Source organism: Heterodontus francisci, chromosome 48 (genome assembly GCF_036365525.1).
Source record: "Heterodontus francisci isolate sHetFra1 chromosome 48, sHetFra1.hap1, whole genome shotgun sequence".
Taxonomy (NCBI): domain Eukaryota; kingdom Metazoa; phylum Chordata; class Chondrichthyes; order Heterodontiformes; family Heterodontidae; genus Heterodontus; species Heterodontus francisci.
The window spans coordinates 17,279,070-17,291,513 of record NC_090418.1 but is presented as its reverse complement, the minus strand read 5'-3'; positions in this window follow the sequence as shown (position 1 = coordinate 17,291,513).

Sequence of the window (12,444 nt, the reverse complement as noted above, 5' to 3'; positions counted from 1 at the left end):
TGATGTCCCTCTCGCACTCACACAGTGATGTCCCTCTCGCACTCACACAGTGCTGTCCCTCTCGCACTCACACAGTGCTGTCCCTCTCGCACTCACACAGTGCTGTCCCTTTCAATCTCACACAGTGCTGTCCCTCTCGCACTCACACAGTGCTGTCCCTCTCGCACTCACACAGTGCTGTCCCTCTCGCACTCACACAGTGCTGTCCCTCTCGCACTCACACAGTGCTGTCCCTCTCGCACTCACGCAGTGCTGTCCCTCTCGCACTCACGCAGTGCCGTCCCTCTCACACTCACGCAGTGCCGTCCCTCTCACACTCTCACAGTGCCGTCCCTCTCACACTCACACAGTGCCGTCCCTCTCACACTCTCACAGTGCCGTCCCTCTCACACTCACACAGTGCCGGCCCTCTCACACTCACACAGTGCCGGCCCTCTCACACTCACACAGTGCCGGCCCTCTCACACTCACACAGTGCCGGCCCTCTCACACTCACACAGTGCCGGCCCTCTCACACTCACACAGTGCCGTCCCTCTCACACTCACACAGTGCCGTCCCTCTCACACTCACACAGTGCTGTCCTTATCGCACTCACACAGTGCCGGCCCTTTCAATCTCACACTCACACAGTGCTGTCGCTCTCACACTCACACAGTGCTGTCGCTCTCACACTCACACAGTGCTGTCACTTTCAATCTCACACAGTGCTGTCCCTCTCACACTCACACAGTGCTGTCCCTCTCGCACTCACACACTGCCGGCCCTTTCAATCTCACACTCACACAGTGCTGTCGCTCTCACACTCACACAGTGCTGTCGCTCTCACACTCACACAGTGATGTCGCTCGCACACTCACACAGTGCTGTCCCTCTCACACTCACACAGTGCTGTCCCTCTCGCACTCACACAGTGCCGGCACTTTCAATCTCACACAGTGGTGTCCCTCTCACTCTCACACAGTGCTGTCCCTCTCACACTCACACAGTGCTGTCCCTCTCGCACTCGCACAGTGCTGTCCCTCTCCCACTCACACAGTGCTGTGCCTTTCAATCTCACACAGTGCTGTCCCTCTTGCACTCACATAGTGCTGTCCCTCTTGCACTCACACAGTGCTGTCCCTCTCGCACTCACACAGTGCTGTCCCTCTCACACACACACAGTGCTGTCCCTCTCACACACACACAGTGCTGTCCCTCTCACACTCACACATTGCTGTCCCTCTTGCAATCACACAGTGCTGTCCCTTTCAATCTCACACAGTGCTGTCCCTCTCACACACACACACAGTGCTGTCCCTCTCACACTCACACAGTGCTGTCCCTCTCACACTCACACAGTGCTGTCCCTCTCGCACTCACACACTGCCGGCCCTTTCAATCTCACACTCACACAGTGCTGTCGCTCTCACACTCACACAGTGCTGTCGCTCTCACACTCACACACTGCTGTCGCTCTCACACTCACACACTGCTGTCGCTCTCACACTCACACAGTGCTGTCCCTCTCACACTCACACAGTGCTGTCCCTCTCGCACTCACACAGTGCCGGCACTTTCAATCTCACACAGTGCTGTCCCTCTCACTCTCACACAGTGCTGTCCCTCTCGCACTCGCACAGTGCTGTCCCTCTCGCACTCACACAGTGCCGGCACTTTCAATCTCACACAGTGCTGTCGCTCTCACACTCACACAGTGCTGTCCCTCTCGCACTCACACAGTGCTGTCCCTCTCGCACTCACACAGTGCCGGCACTTTCAATCTCACACAGTGCTGTCCCTCTCACTCTCACACAGTGCTGTCCCTCTCGCACTCACTCATTGCCGTCCCTCTCGCACTCACTCATTGCCGTCCCTCTCGCACTCACACCTTGCCGTCCCTCTCACACTCACACAGTGCTGTCCCTCTCGCACTCACACAATGCCGTCCCTCTCACACTCACACAGTGCCGGCCCTCTCACACTCACACAGTGCTGTCCCTTTCAATCCCACACAGTGCCGGCCCTCTCACACTCACACAGTGCTGTCCCTTTCAATCCCACACAGTGCTGGCCGTCTTGCACTCACATAGTGCTGTCCCTCTTGCACTCACACAGTGCTGTCCCTCTCGCACTCACACCTTGCCGTCCCTCTCACACTCACACAGTGCCATCCCTCTCACACTCACACAATGCCGTCCCTCTCGCACTCACACCTTGCCGTCCCTCTCACACTCACACAGTGCCATCCCTCTCACACTCACACAATGCCGTCCCTCTCACACTCACACAATGCCGTCCCTCTCACACTCACACAGTGCCGGCCCTCTCACACTCACACAGTGCTGTCCCTTTCAATCCCACACAGTGCCGGACCTCTCTCACTCACACAGTGCCGGCCCTCTCACACTCACACAGTGCCGGCCCTCTCACACTCACACAGTGCCGGCCCTCTCACACTCACACAGTGCCGGCCCTCTCACACTCACACAGTGCCGGCCCTCTCACACTCACACAGTGCCGGCCCTCTCACACTCACACAGTGCCGGCCCTCTCACACTCACACAGTGCCGGCCCTCTCACACTCACACAGTGCCGGCCCTCTCACACTCACACAGTGCCGGCCCTCTCACACTCACACAGTGGTGTCCCTTTAAATCTCACACAGTGCTGTCCTTCTCACACTCACACAGTGCTGTCGCTCTCACACTCACACAGTGCTGTCGCTCTCACACTCACACAGTGCTGTCGCTCTCACACTCACACAGTGCTGTCCCTCTCACACTCACACAGTGCTGTCCCTCTCACACTCACACAGTGCTGTCCCTCTCGCACTCACACAGTGCCGGCCCTTTCAATCTCACACAGTGGTTTCCCTCTCACTCTCACACAGTGCTGTCACTTTCAATCTCACACAGTGCTGTCCCTCTCACACTCACACAGTGCTGTCCCTCTCGCACTCACACAGTGCCGGCCCTTTCAATCTCACACAGTGCTGTCCCTCTCGCACTCACACAGTGCTGTCCCTCTTGCACTCACATAGTGCTGTCCCTCTTGCACTCACACAGTGCTGTCCCTCTCGCAGTCACACAGTGCTGTCCCTCTTGCACTCTCGGAGTGCTGTCCCTTTCAATCTCACACAGTGCTGTCCCTCTCGCACTCACACAGTGCTGTCCCTTTCAATCTCACACAGTGCTGCCCCTCTCGCACTCACACAGTGCTGTCCCTTTCAATCTCACACAGTGCTGTCCCTTTCAATCTCACACAGTGCTGTCCCTCTCACACTCACACAGTGCTGTCCCTCTCGCACTCACACACTGCCGGCCCTTTCAATCTCACACTCACACAGTGCTGTCGCTCTCACACTCACACAGTGCTGTCGCTCTCACACTCACACAGTGATGTCGCTCGCACACTCACACAGTGCTGTCCCTCTCACACTCACACAGTGCTGTCCCTCTCGCACTCACACAGTGCCGGCACTTTCAATCTCACACAGTGGTGTCCCTCTCACTCTCACACAGTGCTGTCCCTCTCACACTCACACAGTGCTGTCCCTCTCGCACTCGCACAGTGCTGTCCCTCTCCCACTCACACAGTGCTGTGCCTTTCAATCTCACACAGTGCTGTCCCTCTTGCACTCACATAGTGCTGTCCCTCTTGCACTCACACAGTGCTGTCCCTCTCGCACTCACACAGTGCTGTCCCTCTCACACACACACAGTGCTGTCCCTCTCACACACACACAGTGCTGTCCCTCTCACACTCACACATTGCTGTCCCTCTTGCAATCACACAGTGCTGTCCCTTTCAATCTCACACAGTGCTGTCCCTCTCACACACACACACAGTGCTGTCCCTCTCACACTCACACAGTGCTGTCCCTCTCACACTCACACAGTGCTGTCCCTCTCGCACTCACACACTGCCGGCCCTTTCAATCTCACACTCACACAGTGCTGTCGCTCTCACACTCACACAGTGCTGTCGCTCTCACACTCACACACTGCTGTCGCTCTCACACTCACACACTGCTGTCGCTCTCACACTCACACAGTGCTGTCCCTCTCACACTCACACAGTGCTGTCCCTCTCGCACTCACACAGTGCCGGCACTTTCAATCTCACACAGTGCTGTCCCTCTCACTCTCACACAGTGCTGTCCCTCTCGCACTCGCACAGTGCTGTCCCTCTCGCACTCACACAGTGCCGGCACTTTCAATCTCACACAGTGCTGTCGCTCTCACACTCACACAGTGCTGTCCCTCTCGCACTCACACAGTGCTGTCCCTCTCGCACTCACACAGTGCCGGCACTTTCAATCTCACACAGTGCTGTCCCTCTCACTCTCACACAGTGCTGTCCCTCTCGCACTCACTCATTGCCGTCCCTCTCGCACTCACTCATTGCCGTCCCTCTCGCACTCACACCTTGCCGTCCCTCTCACACTCACACAGTGCTGTCCCTCTCGCACTCACACAATGCCGTCCCTCTCACACTCACACAGTGCCGGCCCTCTCACACTCACACAGTGCTGTCCCTTTCAATCCCACACAGTGCCGGCCCTCTCACACTCACACAGTGCTGTCCCTTTCAATCCCACACAGTGCTGGCCGTCTTGCACTCACATAGTGCTGTCCCTCTTGCACTCACACAGTGCTGTCCCTCTCGCACTCACACCTTGCCGTCCCTCTCACACTCACACAGTGCCATCCCTCTCACACTCACACAATGCCGTCCCTCTCGCACTCACACCTTGCCGTCCCTCTCACACTCACACAGTGCCATCCCTCTCACACTCACACAATGCCGTCCCTCTCACACTCACACAATGCCGTCCCTCTCACACTCACACAGTGCCGGCCCTCTCACACTCACACAGTGCTGTCCCTTTCAATCCCACACAGTGCCGGACCTCTCTCACTCACACAGTGCCGGCCCTCTCACACTCACACAGTGCCGGCCCTCTCACACTCACACAGTGCCGGCCCTCTCACACTCACACAGTGCCGGCCCTCTCACACTCACACAGTGCCGGCCCTCTCACACTCACACAGTGCCGGCCCTCTCACACTCACACAGTGCCGGCCCTCTCACACTCACACAGTGCCGGCCCTCTCACACTCACACAGTGCCGGCCCTCTCACACTCACACAGTGCCGGCCCTCTCACACTCACACAGTGGTGTCCCTTTAAATCTCACACAGTGCTGTCCTTCTCACACTCACACAGTGCTGTCGCTCTCACACTCACACAGTGCTGTCGCTCTCACACTCACACAGTGCTGTCGCTCTCACACTCACACAGTGCTGTCCCTCTCACACTCACACAGTGCTGTCCCTCTCACACTCACACAGTGCTGTCCCTCTCGCACTCACACAGTGCCGGCCCTTTCAATCTCACACAGTGGTTTCCCTCTCACTCTCACACAGTGCTGTCACTTTCAATCTCACACAGTGCTGTCCCTCTCACACTCACACAGTGCTGTCCCTCTCGCACTCACACAGTGCCGGCCCTTTCAATCTCACACAGTGCTGTCCCTCTCGCACTCACACAGTGCTGTCCCTCTTGCACTCACATAGTGCTGTCCCTCTTGCACTCACACAGTGCTGTCCCTCTCGCAGTCACACAGTGCTGTCCCTCTTGCACTCTCGGAGTGCTGTCCCTTTCAATCTCACACAGTGCTGTCCCTCTCGCACTCACACAGTGCTGTCCCTTTCAATCTCACACAGTGCTGCCCCTCTCGCACTCACACAGTGCTGTCCCTTTCAATCTCACACAGTGCTGTCCCTTTCAATCTCACACAGTGCTGTCCCTTTCAATCTCACACAGTGCTGTCCCTCTCACACTCACACAGTGCTGTCCCTCTCACACTCACACAGTGCTGTCCCTCTCACACACACACAGTGCCTGTCCCTCTCACACTCACGCAGTGCTGTCCCTCTCACACACACACAGTGCTGTCCCTCTCGCACACACACAGTGCTGTCCCTCTCGCACTCACACAGTGCTGTCCCTTTCAATCTCACACAGTGCTGTCCCTTTCAATCTCACACAGTGCTGTCCATCTCACACTCACACAGTGCTGTCCCTTTCAATCTCACACAGTGCTGTCCCTCTCGCACTCACACAGTGCTGTCCCTCTCGCACTCACACAGTGCTGTCCTTCTCACACTCACACAGTGCTGTCCTTCTCACACTCACACAGTGCTGTCCCTCTCACACTCACACAGTGCTGTCCCTCTCACACTCACACAGTGCTGTCCCTCTCGCACTCACACAGTGCTGTCCCTCTCGCACTCACACAGTGCTGTCCCTCTCGCACTCACACAGTGCGGTCCCTCGCCCACTCACAAAGTACTGTCCCTTTCAATTTCAGAGTGCTGTCCCTCTCACACTCACACAGTGCCGTCCCTCTCGCACTCACACAGTGCCGGCCCTCTCACACTCACACAGTGCCGTCCCTCTCACACTCACACAGTGCCGTCCCTCTCACACTCACACAGTGCCGTCCCTCTCACACTCACACAGTGCCGTCCCTCTCACACTCACACAGTGCCGGCCCTCTCACTCACACAGTGCCGGCCCTCTCACACTCAAACAGTGCCGTCCCTCTCACACTCACACAGTGCCGTCCCTCTCACACTCACACAGTGCTGTCCCTTTAAATCTCACACAGTGCTGTCCTTCTCACACTCACACAGTGCTGTCGCTCTCGCACTCACACAGTGCCGGCCCTTTCAATCTCACAAAGTGCTGTCCCTCTCACACTCACACAGTGCTGTCACTTTCAATCTCACACAGTGCTGTCACTTTCAATCTCACACAGTGCTGTCCCTCTCCCACTCACACAGTGCTGTCCCTCTCACACTCACACAGTGCTGTCCCTCTCGCACTCGCACAGTGCTGTCCCGCTCCCACTCACACAGTGCTGTGCCTTTCAATCTCACACAGTGCTGTCCCTCTTGCACTCACACAGTGCTGTCCCTCTTGCACTCACATAGTGCTGTCCCTCTTGCACTCACACAGTGCTGTCCCTCTCGCACTCACACAGTGCTGTCCCTCTCGCACTCACACAGTGCTGTCCCTCTCGCACTCACACAGTGCTGTCCCTCTCGCACTCACACAGTGCTGTCCCTCTTGCACTCTCGCAGTGCTGTCCCTTTCAATCTCTCACAGTGCTGTCCCTCTCGCACTCACACAGTGCTGTCCCTTTCAATCTCACACAGTGCTGTCCCTCTTGCACTCTCGCAGTGCTGTCCCTTTCAGTCTCACACAGTGCTGTCCCTCTCGCACTCACACAGTGCTGTCCCTCTCGCACTCACACAGTGCTGTCCCTTTCAATCTCACACAGTGCTGTCCCTTTCAATCTCACACAGTGCTGTCCCTTTCAATCTCACACAGTGCTGTCCCTTTCAATCTCACACAGTGCTGTCCCTCTCACACTCAGACAGTGCTGTCCCTCTCACTCACAAAGTGCTCTCCATCTCGCACTCACACAGTGCTGTCCATCTCACACTCACACAGTGCTGTCCCTTTCAATCTCACACAGTGCTGTCCCTCTCGCACTCACACAGTCCTGTCCCTTTCAATCTCACAGTGCTGTCCCTCTCGCAATCACACAGTGCTGTCAATCTCACACTCACACAGTGCTCTCCATCTCGCACTCACACAGTGCTGTCCATCTCACACTCACACAGTGCTGTCCCTTTCAATCTCACACAGTGCTGTCCATCTCACAGTCACACAGTGCTGTCCCTTTCAATCTCACACAGTGCTGTCCCTCTCGCACTCACACAGTGCTGTCCCTTTCAATCTCACACAGTGCTGTCCCTCTCGCAATCACACAGTGCTGCACCTTGCAATCTCACACAGTGCTGTCCCTCTTGCACTCACACAGTGCTGTCCCTTTCAATCTCACACAGTGCTGTCCCTCTTGCACTCACACAGTGCGGTCCCTCTCACACTCACACAGTGCTGTACCTCTCGCACTCACACAGTGATGTCCCTCTCGCACTCACACAGTGATGTCCCTCTCGCACTCACACAGTGATGTCCCTCTCGCACTCACACAGTGCTGTCCCTCTCGCACTCACACAGTGCTGTCCCTTTCACTCTCACACAGTGCTGTCCCTTTCAATCTCACACAGTGCTGTCCCTTTCAATCTCACACAGTGCTGTCCCTCTCGCTCTCACACAGTGCTGTCCCTCTCGCTCTCACACAGTGCTGTCCCTTTCAATCTCACACAGTGCTGTCCCTTTCACACTCACACAGTGCTGTCCCTTTCAATCTCACACAGTGCTGTCCCTTTCACACTCACACAGTGCTATCCCTCTCGCTCTCACACATTGCTGTCCCTTTCAATCTCACACAGTGCTGTCCCTCTCGCACTCACATAGTGCTGTCCCTTTCAATCTCACACAGTGCTGTCCCTCTCACACTCACACAGTGCTGTCCCTCTCACACTCACACAGTGCTGTCCCTCTTGCAATCACACAGTGCTGTCCCTCTTGCAATCACACAGTGCTGTCCCTCTTGCAATCACACAGTGCTGTCCCTTTCAATCTCACACAGTGCTGTCCCTCTCACACACACACAGTGCTGTCCCTCTCACACTCACACAGTGCTGTCCCTCTCACACTCACACAGTGCTGTCCCTCTCACACTCACACAGTGCTGTCCCTCTCACACTCACACAGTGCTGTCCCTCTCACACTCACACAGTGCTGTCCCTCTCACACTCACACAGTGCTGTCCCTCTCGAACTGACACAGTGCTGTCCCTCTCACACACACACAGTGCCGACCCTCTCGCACTCACACAGTGCTGTCCCTCTCGCACTCACACAGTGCTGTCCCTCTCGCACTCACACAGTGCTGTCCCTTTCAATCTCACACAGTGCTGTCCATTTCAATCTCACACAGTGCTGTCCCTTTTAATCTCACACAGTGCTGTCCCTCTCGCACTCACACAGTGCTGTCCCTCTCACACTCACACAGTGCTGTCCCTTTCAATCTCACACAGTGCTGTCCCTTTCAATCTCACACAGTGCTGTCCCTTTCAAACTCACACAGTGCTGTCCCTCTCGCACTGACACAGTGCTGCCCCTCTCACCCTCACACAGTGCTGCCCCTCTCACACTCACACAGTGCTGTCCCTCTCACACTCACACAGTGCTGTCCCTCTCACACTCACACAGTGCTGTCCCTCTCAATCTCACACAGTGCTGTCCCTTTCACACTCACACATTGCTATCCCTCTCGCTCTCACACATTGCTGTCCCTTTCAATCTCACACAGTGCTGTCCCTCTCGCACTCACACAGTGCTGTCCCTCTCACACACACACAGTGCTGTCCCTCTCACACACACACAGTGCTGTCCCTCTCACACACACACAGTGCTGTCCCTCTCACACACACACAGTGCTGTCCCTTTCAATCTCACACAGTGCTGTCCCTCTCGCACTCACACAGTGCTGTCCTTCTCACACTCACACAGTGCTGTCCCTCTCACACACACACAGTGCTGTCCCTCTCACACACACACAGTGCTGTCCCTCTCACACACACACAGTGCTGTCCCTTTCAAACTCACACAGTGCTGTCCCTCTCGCACTCACACAGTGCTGTCCTTCTCACACTCACACAGTGCTGTCCCTCTCACACTCACACAGTGCTGTCCCTTTCAATCTCACACAATGCTGTCCCTCTCGCACTCACACAGTGCTGTCCCTCTTGCACTCACACACTGCTGTCCTTCTCAATCTCACACAGTGCTGTCCCTTTCAATCTCACACAGTGCTGTCCCTTTCAATCTCACACAGTGCTGTCCCTCTCGCACTGACACAGTGCTGTCCCTCTCGCACTGACACAGTGCTGTCCCTCTCGCACTGACACAGTGCTGTCCCTCTCGCACTGACACAGTGCTGTCCCTCTCGCACTGACACAGTGCTGTCCCTCTCGCACTGACACAGTGCTGTCCCTCTCGCACTGACACAGTGCTGTCCCTCTCGCACTGACACAGTGCTGTCCCTCTCGCACTGACACAGTGCTGTCCCTCTCGCACTGACACAGTGCTGTCCCTCTCGCACTGACACAGTGCTGTCCCTCTCGCACTGACACAGTGCTGTCCCTCTCGCACTGACACAGTGCTGTCCCTCTCGCACTGACACAGTGCTGTCCCTCTCGCACTGACACAGTGCTGTCCCTCTCGCACACACACAGTGCTGTCCCTCTCGCACTCACACAGTGCTGTCCCTCTCGCACTCACACAGTGCTGTCCCTCTCGCACTCACACAGTGCTGTCCCTTTCAATCTCACACAGTGCTGTCCATTTCAATCTCACACAGTGCTGTCCCTCTCACACTCACACAGTGCTGTCCCTTTCAATCTCACACAGTGCTGTCCCTCATGCACTCACACAGTGCTGTCCCTTTCAATCTCACACAGTGCTGTCCCTCTTGCACTCACACAGTGCTGTCCTTCTCAATCTCACACAGTGCTGTCCCTTTCAATCTCACACAGTGCTGTCCCTCTTGCACTCACACAGTGCTGTCCCTCTTGCACTCACACAGTGCTGTCCTTCTCAATCTCACACAGTGCTGTCAGTCTCACATTCACACAGTGCTGTCCCTCTTGCACTCACACAGTGCTGTCCATCTCACACTCACACAGTGCTGTCCCTTTCAATCTCACACAGTGCTGTCCCTCTCACACTCACACAGTGCTGTCCCTCTCACACTCACACAGTGCTGTCCCTTTCAATCTCACACAGTGCTGTCCCTCATGCACTCACACAGTGCTGTCCCTTTCAATCTCACACAGTGCTGTCCTTCTTGCACTCACAAAGTGCTGTCCCTTTCAATCTCACACAGTGCTGTCCCTTTCAATCTCACACAGTGCTGTCCCTCTTGCACTCACACAGTGCTGTCCTTCTCAATCTCACACAGTGCTGTCCCTTTCAATCTCACACAGTGCTGTCCCTCTCGCACTCACACAGTGCTGTCCCTCTCGCACTCACACAGTGCTGTCCCTCTCGCACTCACACAGTGCTGTCCCTCTCGCACTCACACAGTGCTGTCCCTCTCGCACTCACACAGTGCTGACCCTCTCGCACTCACACAGTGCTGTCCCTCTCACACTCACACAGTGCTGTCCCTCTCACACGCATTCATTGCTGTCTATATCACACTCACACAGTGCTGTCCGTCTCACACTCACACAGTGCTGTTCCTGTCACTTTCGCACTTTTCTGTCCGTCTCACACTCACACAGTGCTGTCCCTCTCACACGCATTCATTGCTGTCTATATCACACTCACACAGTGCTGTCCCTCTCGCACTCACACAGTGCTGTCCGTCTCGCACTCACACAGTGCTGTCCCTCTCGCACTCACACAGTGCTGTCCGTCTCGCACTCACACAGTGCTGTCCCTTTCAATCTCACACAGTGCTGTCCTTCTCGCACTCACACAGTGCTGTCCTTCTCGCACTCACACAGTGCTGTCCTTCTCAATCTCACACAGTGCTGTCCCTTTCAATCTCACACAGTGCTGTCCCTCTCGCACTCACACAGTGCTGTCCCTCTCGCACTCACACAGTGCTGTCCCTCTCGCACTCACACAGTGCTGTCCCTCTCGCACTCACACAGTGCTGTCCCTCTCGCACTCACACAGTGCTGTCCCTCTCGCACTCACACAGTGCTGTCCCTCTCGCACTCACACAGTGCTGTCCCTCTCGCACTCACACAGTGCTGTCCCTCTCGCACTCACACAGTGCTGTCCCTCTCGCACTCACACAGTGCTGTCCCTCTCGCACTCACACAGTGCTGTCCCTATCGCACTCACACAGTGCTGTCCCTCTCTCACTCACACAGTGCTGTCCCTCTCTCACTCACACAGTGCTGTCCCTCTCTCACTCACACAGTGCTGTCCCTCTCGCACTCACACAGTGCTGTCCCTTTCAATCTCACACAGTGCTGTCCCTTTCAATCTCACACAGTGCTGTCCCTCTTGCACTCACACAGTGCTGTCCCTCTTGCACTCACACAGTGCTGTCCCTCTTGCACTCACACAGTGCTGTCCCTCTTGCACTCACACAGTGCTGTCCCTCTTGCACTCTCACAGTGCTGTCCATCTCACACTGGGGCAGAACTGTCCTTCTCACACTCACACAGTGCTGTCCCTGTCACACACCCACAGTGCTCTCCGTCTCACACTTTCACAGTGCTGTCCCTGTCACACTCCCACAATGTTGTCCGTCTCTCACTCTCACAGTGCTTGCCATCTCACACTCACACAGTGCTGTCCCTGTCACACTCACACAGTGCTGTCCCTGTCACACTTACACAGTGCTGTCGCTGTCACAATTACACAGTGCTGCCCCTGTCACACTCGCACAGTGCTGCCGGCTCACACTCGCACAGTGCTGTCCCTGTCACACTCACACAGTGCTGTCCCTGTCACACT